This window comes from Carcharodon carcharias, chromosome 11 (assembly GCF_017639515.1).
Source record: "Carcharodon carcharias isolate sCarCar2 chromosome 11, sCarCar2.pri, whole genome shotgun sequence".
Classification (NCBI taxonomy): domain Eukaryota; kingdom Metazoa; phylum Chordata; class Chondrichthyes; order Lamniformes; family Lamnidae; genus Carcharodon; species Carcharodon carcharias.
The window spans coordinates 103,728,972-103,748,121 of record NC_054477.1 but is presented as its reverse complement, the minus strand read 5'-3'; the positions used below and the strand labels follow the sequence as shown (position 1 = coordinate 103,748,121).

The window sequence follows — 19,150 nt, the reverse complement described above, 5'->3', positions numbered from 1 at the left end:
TAGACTAGGGGCTACTGTTTAAAAATAAGGAGTCACCCATTTAAGACAGAGATGAGGAGAAATATTTTTTCTCTCAGAGGTTAGTGAGTTTTTGGAGCTCTCATACTCAAAAGGCAGCGGAAGCAGAGTCCTTGAATATCGTTACATATGAATTAAGTGCAGGAGTAGGCCACTTGGCCGCTTGAGCCTGCTCCGCCATTCATTATCATGGCTGATCTGAATATAACCGCAACCTCAAATTGTCGCTAATGTATGCCACCTACTGCCACGCAAATTGTAAAACTAGTTATTATGGCACAACGGATGGTAAATGCTAAGCTGCTCAATCCCAGAGGGAAATTTGAAACAATTGCCACAACTATTTTGCAATTTGCATTCTTATTTCAAGATGCGTGCCTTGAATTCAGTAGTAATACATCCTCTGAGTCGCAGAGGTTTTTTTCACAAAACTAAATTAAACATTTATTAATAAAAGAAATAATTTTACACATATGTATAGGTCTACAAATTACTACTATGACAACTCTCAGCTCCCCTAATCAATCTGGCTCCCATTTACACTCCCGTTAAGACAACAGTAAAAACAAAATAGATTTTAACAGACCCAGGCAAAGCACACGATATCTTGGACAGGGATATTCACAGTAAATTCTCTTAGCATTGATTCCTATAGGCAATAGCTTAGTACATAGAGGCTGGAGGCTTTTCACACATTAGATCTTAGAATGCTTTCCTCTTACACATAGCCTTCTCTCCTTTATACATATTTTCCCCTTTGAATGTAAATTTCATTGTTTCAATATGTCTTTGGGCTTTACCTTTCTAATAATAAAAATCTTTCATAGTACCAATCTTATCAGTAAGCTTTGGGAAAAATAAACACAATGTTTGATTTCTTCTCGCTAAGTGTAACATTTCACCTTCTCCTTTGAAATTCAAACTACTCTGGCTTATCTAAAAATTTTTCTTTACACCTCACATTCTAAAACTCCAGCCATAGTTACTTATTTAGCATTTCAAACCTAGCTTTTCTTCTGATACGTCAAATCCTTTAGAACTGGTCTTTAATTAAATTAAGCACCCCTCCCCCCCTCCCCCCTCAACTCACGCCCATACACACACACAGTATCCAGACTGCACTATCCCTACTTTACAATAAATCCCAAAAACATTATGCAAATTATTATATTTTAATAACATAGTCAAAGGTTAAAATTGTAATCTGAGTAGTAATTAAGGTTTCTACAGTCTTGAGCATACACTCGGCTGGGCCTTCCCAAGGCTGTCAAGATACATATTTTGCTTTTACTTAATTTGCTGTGCCATCACAAACTTTACGTTTAAACATTTTGGGGCAGAATTTTGCCCTTGGTTGGCGTGTGGGTCCCACCGGCTCAGCGGCGGGCAGATTGCAGACCGCTGCCTCCAAAATGGGGCCTGCCGCCATTTTGAGTGGGCGGGCCAATTAAGGCCCGCCCAGCGGCCTTCCTGACAGGAAGCGCTATACGCTTCCTGTGTGGGGTGGGGGAGGGAATCCCCAGCTGTCAAACTAAGTGCTGTCTAAGGGAGATTAGTATCAGTGCACAAAAGTTAAAAAATAGAAAAATAAAAACATTATTAACATGTCCCCCTCATATGACAATGTCACACAAGATGGGACATGTTACTAAAAACGGCAAACTTTATTACACTTTTTAAAAACGGACATGAAACCTCATCCTACGTGGATGAAGTTTCAAAACCTCATCACATGTGGATGAAGTTTCATGTATTATCAGGAGCCCACTGGGGCTCCTGGCCTGCCCGCCAGCCTCAAGGTGGATGGGCAGGTCTTTAATGACCTTAATTAGCCTGTCAATGGCCTTAAATGGCCATTGACAGGTTGGCGGGCGGACAGTTGATTTCGCTGTCCGCCCTCCTTCCTAAAAATTGAAAGGGACCTGGATGACATTGGGGGTTCCTGCCAACGTCATTCCGCCTCATTTTCCCGTCGGTGAGCGGGCCCCGCCCCCAAATCGCCGACAGGAAAATTCTGGCCTTGGTCATTCTTATACTGTTGCTGAAAAGGGAGAGACATATTGCTGAAGTTTTTCATCCTGCACTCATCCGAGCAAACACAAGAATGCCAAATGTCAAACAATCACAACAATGTATACAATAGGAGAAAAGGATGCTGATTGGTTGGCAAGGCAACTCTGATTTGCCAAGGCATTTCCATGCAGAAAGCAGCTGGGAACTATAGGCTCCCCAAACTCTTGGGTAATTTGAAAAAGGCACAAGGCTTGATCATGTTCCTTTAGTTTGCAGAAAATGGGTCCCTGCGTATTATTGTCTCTCCTGCTCTCTAGCAGTCCCTTGCAGCGAGGAGGACACTTACCATGGAGTCCGTGGAAAGAGCTTGTGCGCGAGTCTTTTAACATGGGGATACTGTTGTGCTGCAGCTACTACACGGTTCCGGCTGACCAGGAAAATCTCCCACTCTTATCACCTGCCATTGGCGTATCAGAAGGATTTAGAAGTTGACAATCAACTTGCTTGTCCATGACGTGCACACATGCATACACCTTCTGTGGCCATCAAGTTCTGGGGTGGGACATGAACCAAGAGCTTCTGGCTCAGAGGTAGGAATGCTACCCATTGAGCCACAAGAGCTCCAGCTTATGAATGTATGCCATTTCTAGCAAGTGCAAATGAACCACATTACGGGCATGACTGATTATCTTTAATTCATTGTTAATGTAATTTATAGTACACTCAGGATTGTTCAGTAACTGTTCACCAATAGCGGATTCACATCTAGCAGCAGGTATTTTGTTTCGGATTTTGCAAGCGCTGGCAGGTTGAGTGCAGTCTGTACTCTGTCTATTACGAACAACCAAAGAGGTTAATCGTTGGGATGTATGGCCCATGTACCCTATTACTTTCTTTAGCCAACCAAACAGCATCCTTTTTTCCTGGAGCCTACATTGTTTTGAATATTGAAATTTGGCATTCATGCATTTATCCTGATGACTGTGAGACAAAAGTCAGTCAGGCACGCACCGAGGCAAAGATGCAAAGTCTTTATAATCAAAATATCGTACACTGAGTCCCTACCTATGCGCCGCCGCCTGTTAATATTAGATGTGAGGGTCTTAGTGGTACCATAGTGATGGAGCCACTAGTCATCCCCGCTCAGACGGCTATTTCTCTCAACCGTTTAAAGGAAATGTCTACCGGCAGATTAAACCTGCCATTCAAAAATAGTACACCTGGGATTGGGAGATGTTAAACTAAGTTATCCTCGTTAGCTTGTCTGAAAAAAAAAACCATCCTAGATCTGCTGTTGCCTGTCTTTCTTTTCAGCAATATTCAAGTTCTGCACTACAAGCAACTGTCAATATACAGTTCACTGTTTGGTAGCAGCATTCACAGCAGCAACAGAAAAGACAACAATTTTTCATCAATGCTAGTTTTTCTAAAATTTATAAGAAATCATTTACTGGTTCCAAGTGACTTGTGATTTACTTTTCCTATGTGACTGGAAAGAGACTGATGGTAGGCAAATGCATGGACTAGAATTATACTCATCAACACTGGATATCCAATGAAGTAATGTGATTTTTGCATCTTCAGATAATCACATGTGGCATGAATCTTTGAAGGAGGGGAAAGATTAGATGGATAGTTTCTGGAAGATTTGTTATACTCACTGCAACCCCAATTTTCATTTCACTACACAAGCCCCAGGCTCCAAAGACTAGGTACAGTATAAATATTATAACAAGTAGGAGAATCACAAGGTGAGGCTACACTGCCAAACATCATACAGGGCCCATCAGAAAGCCAGCATTAGAATAATTTTTATAGCAATGCTTTATTTTTGGATCCTTTTAGAACTATCACAATGACAATACCACATATCCTTCAATGGCTTCTGGAATTCACTCTGCATTTGCTCCTCGCTCCCAACTTTAAAAACCAACTTAATACTTTCCTTTCTCATTTTTTTTTGCCTTTCCCCAAAATACATTCTGGCTGTTTTTTTCCCTCCTGCTGCAGAAAAAAATGTGTGTGCTGCATTGCAAAGGAAATAACTTCCATGCGCACCTTCAATGACGTAGCAATTGTATTGACAAATACAGATGAGATCTCTGTTGTACAGAAGGACTATGTCATAGATGCACTCTATGGTACTTCCAGGGCTCTGGGAGACATATTCAAGACTTCACAGTGACCAGTTTTTATGAGCTAGGAGAACAGTTGCAGGCAATGTTCTATTTCATACAGCACTGACAAAAATGCCAAGCCTTGAACATTGCAGCAGCACAAGAGCAGGCGCCTTTCATATCAGCACCAAGACTGTGACAGTACCAACTTTTTTTTGTCCTCTTTATAATGTTACAGCCATGTGAGGATGCTAAAAATAACTCCCCTATCATACCACTTTGAGTCTGGCCATATCAGGGGTTTTGTGAATTTAGCATTCATTCACCACCATTCATACATCATGCACATTCCCTGGGCCCCCACAAACACTAGTACAGATGGTAAAATAAGAGGGTAGGCTTAAAGGTGTTTTATAGCTTATGAAGAACATAACCATGTATTCCTTTCATTGTTTAACTGTCCTTTGGCTGTCTCGTGATTCCACATTGCAGCCATTTTGTTCAGTTGTCTTCCTGGGTGTAGTTGTATGGAGCAGATTTCCATGTTTTATTCCCAAAAGATCTTGGTTTTCAGTTCATTTCTCTTCTCGGGATGGTTACTTTGCAAATCCGGGTGCAATACTTCCAAGGCAGAGAGAGAAACAGCTTCCTTGCAGCTTTTCAGTACAACATTCTGATCTCTGCTTTGTGTTTTCTCTGGTTTGCTAAAGTTCTTAAAATTCTTGCTGGCTATATATTCCAGAGGAATTCAATTACCATGTCTGCTGTGATTATTGTTTTGCAGATCAGGTAACTGCATTCTGATGTGTTATCTCAGAAACTTTTGAAAAGTTTCAATAGTGTGAAAGCCAACAGGAGATGGGGTCTTTCACATTCCTTGGGAGTGGAGGCGAGGTTGGGGGGCGGGGGGGGGGGGGGGGGGGGGGGGTGGGCGGGGCTGTTGGTGCTGTTGGGTATCTGTTCCCTTTTAATCTCATTTGGGTGGAATGTAAGTTGTATATTTTGGTGGCTAGCAGTCCTCCATCAGCATAATAGGATTACAATTTATTGTTTTTTTTTCAAAATCTAGCCAATAAAAGCAAAATTAAAAATTGTATCTTTTTTAAAAAAAGCAACACATCCTGGTAGCAATAATGTGTAACGTGCACTGGGATCGCTTTTGGATGTAAAGCAAAGTTAAGAGGGTTTCTTCAAGATAACCTGTCAACAACTTTGGGATCCTGTTGGGACCTGATCTATCTGCTTTAGAGCTAAAAGTTCAGCAGTTTCATCACAAATCTCCTGCATTGTTGGCACCACTTCTAAGAGCACCATGTGGTGATGTTTCATTGCCTGGTGCTGCCACAGTTTTGGCACCAATATGAGACACAGGTGCCTTATGTTGTGATGCTATACACATGGCACTGCTAAAGGTTGAACATTGTTGGCATTGTTCAATGTACACTTACACAAGGTCTTTGAATCCCTGAATCTGGGTCATTGGTGCTTATATTTGGTTTCCAATCTAATTAAAGCTGATCACGGCAGAGTCTTAAATTTGAACCCCTGGACATTGCAAAATGTTCACCTAGGGGAAATGGCCCTTCTGAATGATTCATATGTCAACCAGATGTGTTATCTAAATGTCATATTGCCAGGGGTTTAATGTCATTGTGCAGGGTAAATAGTTGCTTCTGCAACGCACCAAGCTCATTGTTTATTGTGGCAGGTCTCTCCACACCACATTCCAATATTTGGTGTATGAAGAGAAGCAACTGGCTGGTTTGTTGTAGTACATGCAACACTCACCCTTTGAAAGTGGACCCGAAGATGTCCAATTGGACTTTGGGCTGAACTTTCGTTCTGGGGTCCCATTCCCTTCATTGTGAGGAAATGTTAATCAACAAACCACAAAAGCTGCTGCTGGGATACAGAGGGCAATTTTTAAAGAAGAAGCCAATTAGATGGTCCCCTCTGGGAGCCCAGTCCAACTAAGGATGGAGGGTGGACTCCTGGGGCTGGAGGGCCAATAGGACGAGCTCCAGAACCGAAAGTTCAACAATGCCATTGTCAGAGGTTGGAATTGCTAATGAAGGTAGGGGGACAAGAGGGTGACTCAAAATGGAGCTGCCCTCTGAAGAAGGTGGGGTTGAACTCAATGAGGCAGCAATGGCAACTCCCTGGTCTGCTGTTAGGAGTCCACCTCAATTCATAGGCCTGGCTTCGGTCTCTGCTAGGGACCTGCTTGCCATCTGGTAGATTTACTCAATGGGTAATTTAATTGGCCTAATTGATTACCCACCACTGTCTGGCATATTGCCATAATCACTCATCCCCCCGACCTCCTACGATCCAGACTCAATGTTCTGGGTGACTATGGCAACAGAGTGGTACATTGGCCAGTAGCAGGAAATTGTGGGCTGATTGTGGGTACTTCCATTAGCAGCTCTAACCTGACAGTAACATTGCTGAACTTTCAGTTCTGGAGCTCGTCCTATTGGCCCTCCAACCCCAGGAGTCCACCTTCCATCCTCAGTTGGACTGGGCTCCCAGAGGGGGCCATCTAATTGGCTTCTTCTTTAAAAATTGCCCTCTGTATCCCAGCAGCAGCTTTCGTCCCTTTCAATCAGCGGCCTGTCCTCAGATTTTTCACAAGTGCGTCACGCCTGATGCACCATCTGGTGGTCACATTTCAACAGCTACTGGTTTCTGCCTACCATGGGTAATAGTGAAAAAAGCTAATGGAGAGATCAAGCAACATCAATCAGTTGTTCAGTCAATTAACCAAACCATTGGCATCACAAAGAATCCTAAAAAATCAGACAGTGCAATCAGTAGAGGGAGTTAGCCATCAATGGGAGCCATGGGGCTGCTAGCCTTTCGTGACTCATTCATCCAGCGCAGTTACTTTTACTTCAAATTTCTAAATGGGCAGAAATTTTCACTCTGTGGGTGGCTGCACGCCCGACCCCCTCGAGAGTGAAATGACACTCGTTGATGTCGGCCGAATGTGCCGACATCAACTCGTAGTCACGCGATAGTTTGGTCAACGACAATAAAAAGGCCTGTTGAGGCCATTAAATAATCAATTAAATTAAAATTTTCACTAAAAGCAGCCTTGGCACTTTGTGGGAAAGCTCAACCACGGGCCGAATGAGGTTTCTAAAAGCAAATAATAATAAGATAAAAGTTTTAAAATTTAATTAATAACATGCCCTTGCTCATGTGACAGAGTTACATGAGGGGTCATACTTTATTACATTTTTATTCACTTCATTTTCTTTATTAAAAAAGCTTCATCTTCCTGAGGCAGCTCTGTGCCATCAGGGAGATTATGCAGTGCTCTCTCGTGCGCATGCACGAAGTTCGCCCTCCTCCCCTTGCCCACCAGCATAAAATCGCAGTCTGGTGCCAATCGATGTCCCCACCGTGCACCCCCGCCAAGGGCAAAATTCTGCCTGTGTGACACCTGTTCCCAATCCACCACTCCTTCCAGTGTGGTTTCAGGTTAGCATCCAATGTAAACACCCAGTAAATTGCATTCTGTGAGAATGGATGTTATTTTTTAAAATATTTTTGGGGAATATGGTGTTATTCTGTGAAGAAGGTTGTGTGTCTTTGTGTATAAATTATTTAATTAAGCTGGGAAAAGGTTACTAGAGACAGATTGTCTGGGAGGTTTAAGACATAAAAGGATAGTGCTAGGTTTGTGCATTTGTAACGAAATATTATGGTGGGTTTGAGGTAAAAGTTAATAGGTTGGATCTACATTTGCGTTTTTAGATAAGTTGAGAGTTCATTTGAATATCAAAAGGAAGTCAGAGGTGCAAGAAACATTTTTGCATCTTACAAGAGTTCCATGAATAAACAGAAGAGGGCATATTACACTTTATTGATCTGAAAGCAGAGACAAAATAGAAACATGAAAGATTCTTTATTTGGAAGGATTTGAGTTTCAAAAATGTGTGCGAGCAATGGGGCCTGAAATGAAAGTAGGGGAAAGGTATTTTAGAGTTACTGTGGAGAGCTTGGGGGCTGGCTGTTGGTGGTTAGCTATGTGAAGATGATCTCCTGGAAACAGCTCTAGGCTAGATGATGTATTTTGAATCAGCCATCCAGTCAAGCCAGTAAAGTCTGGGGCTGGAAGAAGCAGTCTTGTTCCGGAGTCTTGGATTTCCACAGCAGAGTGGAAGAAAGGTTAAGAGGTCACATGGCATGCATTTATTTAAGCTACAAAAGTTTGCCTTGGGTGATATTACTCGTTTTTTATAGTTAAATGTCTATTGGGGAGTGTTGCCTGGAAGGTGTTTACTTGTGGGTCTGACCAAGTAGGGAGTCTTTTGGGGGGGGGGGGGGGGTGTTTTGTAAGACCAATTTTAACTGTGTCACTGTAATCTAGATTTTCTTTTGTTCTTGTTAATAAAACTTTCAATTTTTAAAATCCCAATAGTGTCACTGGCCTTCTTGCTGACGAGATCAGTACATTTCCTCCTTGTTTTCAGAATACCTAGTTTCCCTCAGGGATTTGGTTTGCTCAGCAATTAACATCTGCTGTGGTCATAACAATTCACATCAACATGCCTGCTATATATGGTTGGAACTGTATGCAGTACATAGTAAAATTTGAAACGAGTAGAGGAATAGGCCTGAATTATTCACAAAAAGCAGTGGCCCTGTCCACCGGTTGAAAAGTCAGGGGTGCATTCACCTCCACTGGCCTGTGGAGCCACAAATGGATTTTACAATCGGCAGGCAGTTTACTGCTTGAGGTCTCAGTATCCACCCTCATATGGGAGGATGTCCCACCAATGGTCATTTCCATTGAAGGGGGCCTCTACTGGACACCCTGCAGCCAGACTGCCTGACAGCTACCCCACCATTGGTAAAATTCCAGTGGAGGCAGGTAGCTGATGGGCATGATGCAACCCGCCATACCAATGAACTTTATACCAGCCTATGCCACCTGCCAGCCCACTCCTGGGGGAGGGTGTAAATTTCCAGCCATGGAATCTAGGAAGTTCACATACATAAATACTTAAAATATTATTGGACAACTTAGTAAAGCGCTTTAAAAAATCATATGGGGGCATGGATGATACATAGGTTTTAAAAATAGAGGTTTTGAGTACATAAAGGTCATATTGAATCTGGCTAGGCTGCAGTTAAAACAGTGGGCTGAATTTTCCCAAGATCATAGTGGCTGGTTAGGAGGCAGGACTGGGAACAAAGCTGGAAGATAGCACTTTGGATTCCTGCCTCTGGGTGATCTTGCCAGAGGCGGGGTCAATGTGTCAAAGACTATCCACCCAGCAGCGCTGGGCAGCCAATTAGGCCCATTAATGGTTCAATTGAGGGAAAGTTGATGATGTCGCCAGAACCTACCTGACGATGGACGGGTTCCCTGTTGAGGCCGGAACCTGACAAGTGTCAGAATCATATCTCTCAAGACTGAAGTTTTCTTTTACAAAATGGAAGGATTTGGCTTGATCTGGACATGTGGATGCTAACCTGGAATTTTTTTTTAAAAGGTCATAAGTTCACCTTAGAACTGTCAACAAGCAGGTCTCCTTCCAAGAAATCACCTGACCTATGTGATACTTGAGAAGGAGTTGCTTGTTTGTGTTGAACTGCAAAGAACTTTAATTACTGAAAAGCTGGGCGACAAAAAAGCAATCACATGGGAGAGAGGAAAAAACTTAAGTTGTGAACCTTCTTGTTTTAAAAGCAGTCTAGTTGAAGAGGAAGGAAGGCTACCTTGACTGGTTTCCTCAATCTTGCCTAAAATTGTCTGTGGCTATCAACTTCTAGCCTGAGAACCATCATCTGAATGTAACCAGTCTGCATTTGGGCCTGAAAAGCTGGACCAGTTGGTGAGAACCTCCAGGCATCCACTGGGACCAGTCTTCACACGAAAGAACTCCAGGTCGACAGGGTCGAGGCCCTGTGGACTTTATCCATTATTTTATAACTCCCAGCTTCCAAAACTCATCTCCGCAGAGAGACTCTATAGCCAGAATCTTCGGGTAAGCGTGCGGGGGCGGGCCCCGCTCGCTGATGCATAAAATGACATGCGGTGATGTCGGCATGCATTCCGATGTCACCGTGCGTCGGAGTCAGCGTGCCCGATGAACTGTCAAAGACCTATTAAGGCCTTTTAAAAAATAATTAAAATACTTAACAGAGCTGCCCATCCAACCATAAGCGGGCAGGCGAAGAGCCCAGGCGGCCATCGCATTTATCATGAAATCTCATGAATCCATGGCAGGATGAAGTTTCATGAAGTGTTTATAAATTGAATAAAATTTTTTTCAGTAAAGTTCATTGACATGTCCCAACTCATGCGACACTGTCACAAGGGGACATGTCTTAAAATTTTTTTTCTTTATTAAAATTTTTGATAATCAAACTAACCTCCCTGAGGCAGTTCTGTGCCTCAGGGAGATTTCTGCGCCCCGTTTGCGTGCATGCGCGAAAGAGCGCAGGATCTGACTCAGCCTATTCCCCCCTCCTGCACAGGGGTGTGTCACGCTGGGTGGGCCTTAATTGGCCCAACCACATAAAATGGCGGCGATTGGCTGGGCATCCAGCTGCGCCCGCTCCCGCTCAGGCCCCGCTGGCGGGGAGAAAATTCTCCCCTATCTGTTTGTCTGTGTGTGTGTCTGAGAGTTTACTGGCGGAATTATTTAGAGATAGATAGTTATACTTCCCGATTACAATTGTGTGTTAACCAGTACTTGCAACTTGTTAAAATAAGTTTTGTTCTAAAATAAATTAATCATTCTGAGTTTTGAAAGAAGCTTTGTTAGTCTCTTTTCTTCTGGGTACGAGAGGTATAGGTACACAATTGGTCATTTTGGTGAGAAAATGAAACATTTAAATTAGTGGTGCAACCTGAGGAGTAGTAGGGCTTGATAATTTGTGCACCCCTCCCATCTCGGTCGTAACACAAGGAATTGGAGGCAGTCATCATTGCCTCCTCTCAATCACACTAGCATGACCGCTGAAATGTAATGTCCACAGCCATATAAACAAGTCATCCTGTGAACAGGCTCCCCCTCCACACTGATAGCATAACAACTCTGGCAATGTGTAATTTTTAATTTTTCACAATGCTGCAGAGAACACCTCCATTTTGAGACTTCTCATAGTCTCCTTCTATCTTAGCATCGCCCACGTCTTTCAGTGGACCTTCTGGCAGGACATCACTGCAAGCCCTCCTATTGGGTTTCCCACTTCCCTAGTCTGCCCACTGTCCTTAACTGGATGGGGTTCCTGGAGGCAGCTTCTTAAATGGCTGCATCATAGAAGATTGCAACCGACATCTTGCCACAGCCACTTCGGTGTTCCCAACCCAGAACTGAGTCTGACATCAGGATCATAATCTAACCTGGAAAATTCAGCCCAGTGTTTTAAGTTTGGGCACCTTACCTCAAGGCCATAGAAAGGATGCAAAAAGGATGATGCTAAGATTGCAAGGCTTTAATTATGAAGCGAGACTGGAAAACTAGGGTTGATTTTATTAGAACAAAGAAGGCTGAGGTGAAATTAAATATAGGTCTTCAAAATTATGAGGGATACTGACAGGGTAAATCACCAAAAGCTATTTCCATTGGTTAATCAGTAACTAATGGGCATAAATTAACAAAGATTACCAAAAGAATTGAGAGAGTTTAAGAGAAATGCTGCATTATCAGAGATCCTTTGTTTTGGATGAAATATTAAAACTGTCTCAGGTGGACATAAAAGATCCCATTCGAGGAAATGCAGAGAGGTCTCCTGGTTAATATTTATTCTTCAGCTAACATCAATAAAACAGATTTTTGGGTCATTATGTCATTGCTGTTTGTTGGTCCTTGCTGTGAACAAATTAGCTGCTGGGGTTTGTCTACCTAACAACAGTGACTACAAATCAAAAATACTTAATTGGCTATATAATGCTTTGGGGTATCCTGAATTCATCACAGGTGTTATGTAAATGCAAGTTCTTCTTGCAAAATTCAATGATTGTAAGTCTGCTTTTGTGTACTTATCCTTACTATTCTGGTTTGCACATGGATCTTGCTTTCCTGCATCCTGAAGCCATCTTGGCAACCTGGCAATGATCATTTGGTTACCATGTAGTTGCATGTCCATAACCGACAGAGAGAAACATTCAGCTTTAATTCATTAATGCACTTGCAGCTGGCCTTTAACGAAGAACTTTGGACCATATTATAACATGTTGGACACTTGCCCTCCTTTTTCAATTTTTTTTTACAAATTACCCTTGACCCTCTAGCAACTGCCATAGCCATGGATGCATACAAAAATAGCAGGCAGGAAAAGACTAGCTGGTCATCTAAGCCTTATGATGGCAGAGCATGCAAGAGCTATGTCATCTCCTGAGAAAGATAAAACAATGTAGAAAAATCCAGTGCCGAGAAGGAAAAAAATAATCTAGAAAATTCCTCTCCGCCCCCTCAGGTGATCGAAAATAGTCGAGGAGAACACATGGAGCATCTAGAGCATACAACCTGAATGTACAGAGTATTCAGAATCTCTCATGAGTTTGAAATAGTGCTTCCAAACATATGCTGACAACACCCAGCTCTACCTCTCCACAACTTAGTTCAACCATCTCTGCGCCTTCAGACTGCTCGCTTGACATTAAGTTGTAGATGAGTCAAAATTTACTTCAACTGGAGAGTTCAAGAAAGACTGAAGTCATTTATTTTCACCCGTCAGCAACAAAATCTGGCTTCCTTTCCACTTAATTCACCTCCGTTATTGCACACTCAGGTAACCTTGATGCTCAGTAGATCCTGAGCTAAGCCTTAAACTCCATATCCTATTCATTACCATGATAGCTTATTTCCACCATTGCATTATATCTTCTGCCCTGTCTATCTCCATTAAAAACCTTCTGCATGCCTTCATCAACTCTGGTCTTGATTTAACCCACATCCTCCTGGCTGGTCTTCTAACCTCCACTCTTCATAAACTCCAACTTGTTCAAAATTCCCCACTCACATCATATCTTTCACTAGGTCCCACACATTTACAAGATGATGATTCAACACGGCGTGGCATGACTAACCATCACAGGCTTCTGAGCCTTCAGAGTCTGGGAAAACCCATTGTTGAAATTTACTGACAAAAGCTCGAGACTTGGTATAAATTTAATAAGCAAAATTCAATTAGTTAAAATTTTCTGAGCTCTGGGGAGCCACATGATGGATAGCTCAGGGATTGAACCAGATAAAATTTGAGTCTACAATTAACAAGCACAACAAACGTGCTGTGTAGGAAAACAAACTACTGGCAACAAGTTCCATCAGCAAAGGAGAAAAAGGAAGCATTTTAGATTGAGAAGGGGATACATCACACTCTAACTATTAATACTGAAGGAGCAATTGCTACCTCTGAATTCGGATTTTGGGTTGGAATCCTGGTATTGAGTTTAAATGGGTTCCCTGACCCTATATAGTGTTGTGAGGAGTCACCTGGCAATGATTTTCCCTTGGTTGACCAATTAGTTGTCAGAGGGTGAGCAAGGATGGCAAACAGGTTTTCAAAGTTGGAGGGCCAACAGGATACCATCCAGCATGAAGGAGCTGCAGTCTGCTGTTGCAGATAAGGGAGAAACAAGGGCAATTTTTAAAATCTTTAAATGAAAAATTAGCCACAGCTGCCATGATAAGGCGGCCTAGGGCCGCAGCATGACTAGGCAGGCAGGGAGGGTCTCAAAGCCGACCTGGAGTGCAGGTCCGCCCATGGTCTGCTGCTGGGAAGCTGGGTTCAGGCAGCTGGTGTGTTCCCAATGTTACAGGGCGCCGACAGGCCAATTAGTAAACAGCCTCAGATAATTGGCCTTAATTGGCCCATTACTAACCTTAATTACTGACCCACTGCTTGCAGGCAGGTAGCCCTTCTGCCCCTCATCCCGTCTCTGCGATAATCACTAGTTCACACTCTGCTCTCAACCCCATATCAGGGTGAAAATTCTGCCCGATATAATTGTTGCTAATATGCATAATTCAGTACCATGAATATTACAGTAGAAGCACTACAGTAAAAGTCATAATACCAACATTTGCCAAAGATGACTGGCGTAAATGATTGTAAGTTCTAGTTGTAAAATAACCTCATAAAATGGGCAACCTGTGTGCTGTGTACACATCTTTGCAAAAGGTATGCATAGGACATAGATTGATAATTGATATTTTGCACTTTTACTTTTCTTAGGAATAAAAGAATTTACTGTTCCCTTACGTTGAGGTGCAGTAACTGCCAGAAAAGAAGCAAAATAGACATTGAAAGCATTTATAGAAATAAAATATGGCTCGTTTTTGCATTTTTGTTTGTCTCAGTGGTATACACTTCGTGTGTAGTCTCAGATATTGCTTAAGCACAATTCTATCTCAGTGGGTGCAGCAAAAGCAATGAGATATATGGGATACTGTAAAGATTTGCCTATACTTGAAAAAAAAACAAACAGCATAAAGTCAAGAGAATTGTAAGTGGAGTGGGAATAAATGATGCCAAACCAATGCAGTTCTTTTTTGCTAGGATAAACTGTCTTCCCCCTTCAAGGAACTCAAGAGATGAAGAAAAACCCTGGGCAATTTAGCAGCTGTTGGGCATTGAGTCAGTCTTGTGATTGTTCCAGCTGCAGTCACCATTATCAATGAACATGCCCTTTCCTCTGTAAGGGAGTAGCAAATTTAATTAGGAATACTTTCCAGGTATTTTCAAAAATAGAAATCTAATTTAAAATAACATACTTTTTCAAAATATGCCTGCAAAGGCATTTAAAAAAATTCAGAAGTAATGTAGTAAATGAGAAATGTAAATGTACATCAATTTTTAATGTAGTAAGTCACTTTATAAAATAAATAACTACATAAGGCTTTGCATTATTGGGCATGATGCACACTGTACAAGTTTAATTTGACAGCTCCTGGTCCAAATACAGAAAAAAAGTTCTAGAATTCATAAAAAAAGTTACAAATATATTTGGAAAAATTATCTATTTTGTTTTGATGGTAAATCTAATAGGGGTGCAGTTAGTCTATACTGATGCAAAGTTGTTTCAGGTGTGCACTGAACCAAAATTGACAGTAAAACCTTGGGAGTCAAGTTGGTGAGGGTAATGAAGCTAACAGACTCCAGGACACAGCTTTGCAGTTGGATCATATATGATATAACTATATCATGGTTCATGAGGCCACATTGTAAATTTCCTTTTGAATATGTTTTCTTGTGAACATAAGATCTATATCCATCTGGGCTCGCCTAACATTAAAAATTAGCTGCCTTCAAAATGAAGCTCTGCACATGCATCCAATCATGTATGGACAGTGCTCTTATGCCATTAAGCATAGTAATAACCTGTACTGTTTCTCCTTGCTGACGGTTGCACTGTGGAAATACCGTGTCTGAAACCATGGGCTAAATGTTGACCGACAGGTAAATATCGACCAATGGATTACATTAACTGGCCGTCTGATAGAGGCCTGGTCCATTTTAAAGGCTGGGCCTTTTCGGCTTAGGACCCCAATTTGCATATTAAAAGAACCCACTGTCCAAAACATACAAGTGCTTCAACCAAGCATCAGGAGGCTCCCTTGAAGGTGGTAGTGACCATGGTACTGGCATACACAAGTCCTTAAAGCAATTTTTTGGCCTCTACTCAGCCATGTATGACAGGTGCCTTGTTAAAATTTAACAGTGTCGAAAATATAACAGCATAAATTGTATAAAGTTATATTTTTCTTTTGTGAAGAGGCCTCTTTCTGCTTATTGCATTGTTTTACTATACATCTTCTATGCACATCTATTTCCCATCTTGTTTTCTATTTAATAGCTTGAACCTATGTAGAAGGCATGATGCCTTATGAAGTCCTCTTGCTACTTAAAGGTAAGTTTCTACATACCAATACTGCCAAATCCTGATCTGCAGGACTTGCAAATACAAACTATCTTCCATGTGATAGAAAAATGCAATAGCCTACTTCTTGATCTGCTGTGGAAGTTACAATCTTCCCACTGGCCTTTAAAATGTGCTGAATTAATCAGGTAGGTCAATAAGCTTGCATTATGATTAACTAGCATCAAGTTGTAAGCATATTAAATGTAAGGTTTCCACGTGACATGACAATTACTTGCAGGATATCAAAAGTAGCATATTGTAATCTTGAATGCATTTGACTGAGAGTCTCTGATTTTGGAGCTGGCCTAAATTGAAGGCAAACCCAATTTAAGGCTAGCCTGTTTAGGTCAGTCTCACATTTCTGAGTCCTGGACAAACATAAAAATCACTGAAGTTTCTAACAGATGCCCTATTTCACTCAACATGTTTTGTATGGCCTATGATAGTATACTCTGAAGTTGGTAATCAGAATCCTTGCACAATCATCCTGGGATAACAAACCATTTTTACAGCTTTAGATTTCATTGGTCCCCTGTCCCCTTTCTACTGGTATAACACTTTAGCATAAGCTGTCTCAGTAGCAGTGCACACTTCCCCCTATTGATGTATGCAGATTAGTGCAGCCCACTGTACTGTGCTTCTTGCTGTAATAATTTTTAAATAGCTGTCAAGGGGTACATGTAATGAAGGATTGCTAAAAAGCTTGCTGAATGGATGAGATAATTCACAAAAATATTCCTGTACCTGTTAAGAAACTGGTCTACAGTCTAATATCTAAGGTCATTGTCTTCAGAATATTCTAGCTGACAGCATTCTTCTAGTTATTTATGAAAAGCATGATTTGTAGTCCAATTTAGTCATTTTTGTCATTTTCACTTGGCTGGAACTGTTTTAAAGCCAGAAAAAATGCTTTAACCTTGAAATAGTTGATACAGTGCTTGCTTTCTACCTGTGATCATTAGCCTTGGTCTGCCCTATTTCCCACTGCAGCTTCCCAGAACGTCTAGTATGTCAGCACCATGACGAGAGCAGTAATTGTGAGATGGAACACTTCTGTTACTCTAGATTGACTGACTAATTTAGTACAATGGTGCGACAGGCAATAAGGAATGTGTTTGGAACATTATTATTTTGGGCTAAACAGTCAGTCATTGCTTGACATTAAGAAGCTCAGCAATTTAGTCGAACTCCAAATGTAGGAAAAACAACACAGTTTAAAGAATACAAACCATACTTTTCTCTTAACGCTTTTTTCTTAAAAGTCTACGATTTAATTAAGATGAATAATAGCTAGAAGCAGAAAAAGAATGGAACTAAGTAAATGTTGACTCATACATGTTAAAATCTGAAATGATGCTCATCAACGAAGCAGATTGCACACAACCAAATGCATACCATCATACCACAAATGTAGACTTCAATCTCATGAAAAGAAAACTTAGCTCACTAAGCACCATAGGTAATGAAAGGAAAACAATTTCATGGAAAAAGTTTGTAATGCTCTTCCATCTAGATATATCCAGCTAGAGTAGATATAAAAAAAACCCTACCATATCTGCAATTCATTAGCTCCAATAATCATTTCACTTGTGGTGTTTTAAGACAAAACTAAAAACCAGTTACCCACAATAGTATCTAAGCAAGGGGAAAATATTGGGTGAATCTGCCTCCAATAATGCTTCTGGGCATTCAAATGCAACTACAGCACTTGATTATGACTCTGCTGCAAAGCATTACTGGTCATTAAGTGATGATGCAAAAGATTTCATATATCAGTCTGAATAATATCATAAACGTTGGCCTGTTTTATGTGACATTCTATTGTACTGGCTGTTGGCTAACCCTACAATAGAAATATGAATGTGAATTTCAGAACCTGGAATGGAGGTAGAAAAAATGGTTTTATCTGTATTTGTAATTATAATACATGTATAGCTAGAAAATATGTGAAAGCATGCATGTGTATGGGAGAGGAAAATAGAATAGTAAATGACTTAGCAATATAGTGAAGTAAATAAAAGAGCAAAGCAAAATATTAAATTTGATTCCTATACAATAAGAAGCCAATATTAAATATTGTAGCCTGTATAGTTTTATTCTTAAAGAATGCAATTTTTCTTGCAATGCTCGTTGTACTAAACTTAAAGATGAACTCACACTGATGGGTTTTGGCAGATTTTTATTCAATTGTGATTTTGCCTGGGGTGTTGCCTGCAGCAATAGGATATTACTGAAAACTCAGCACACATTCTCCAGCCAGTCGGGTTAAATTAGTCAAACTATATCTTTATTGCAAGTGAAGGAATTTTAATTGTAATGTGAGTTTGCTTTTCCTCACACAGGTTTAAATAAACAAGATTCAAGTAACTCTAACACTTCCCATTAGTATTACTGTGTAATGGTGAAGGAGATTTTACAGGCTTACTTGTTAATCTCGTGTTGTTGCATTCAGGCTATTCAGGAATTGAGCATTGTTTAAGTCAAGCAGGGTCAGTAGATGCAAAATTGAACAAAGGTTGGAATAGGACTGTGAAACTAGGGGGAGAAAATAAGGCAAGTGAGGAGGTCGTTTCAGGATGTTGTCACAAATGTGTAGTTGAGATATTATTGATTTTGTAAAAAGGCTGACCTTCCGTTTTAAATGAACAGAAGAAGCCCTAGATGTGGCTGCCAAAAGGCATCTGACCTTTTCTACTGCAATGTGGTCAAGCCTTCAGAAAGCTCCAAGTGGATTGCAGTAACACATATTCAGAGATGTGAAGACATATGAAATTCAATTTGCATTTCCACCAGGGTAAACAGAGGTAGACTTCACTGGAGGTGTGAATAGCTTGCTCTTATCTCCTGAAACCTGGGAGAATGGGAACCATTGAAGATAATGGCTGAGGCCTTTAAAAAGGTTAATTACCACTGCTAAAAAGACGATGGGCGGAATTATCCATTCTGGAGACTAAGTGCGGTGGCAGGTGGGATAAGCAGCGCGTTTCCCGCTGGGTGGCAGGGCGAGTTCTTGTGCCCGATAGTATGCTTGGAATTTCATTAATTATACATCAGCGAACTGCTCTCCGAATGATATGGCAGGGTTCATCCGAACTGACTGATAGATTCATCT

At 41.1% G+C, this 19,150-nt stretch overlaps 1 protein-coding gene across 1 annotated transcript in view; it reads right to left on the bottom strand.

The window, feature by feature from the left end:
- LOC121284432 (protein diaphanous homolog 3-like) overlaps positions 1-19,150 on the bottom strand; it is a 784,525-nt gene that overhangs the window by 198,034 nt on the left and 567,341 nt on the right. The gene's annotated exons all lie outside the window — the stretch shown is intronic.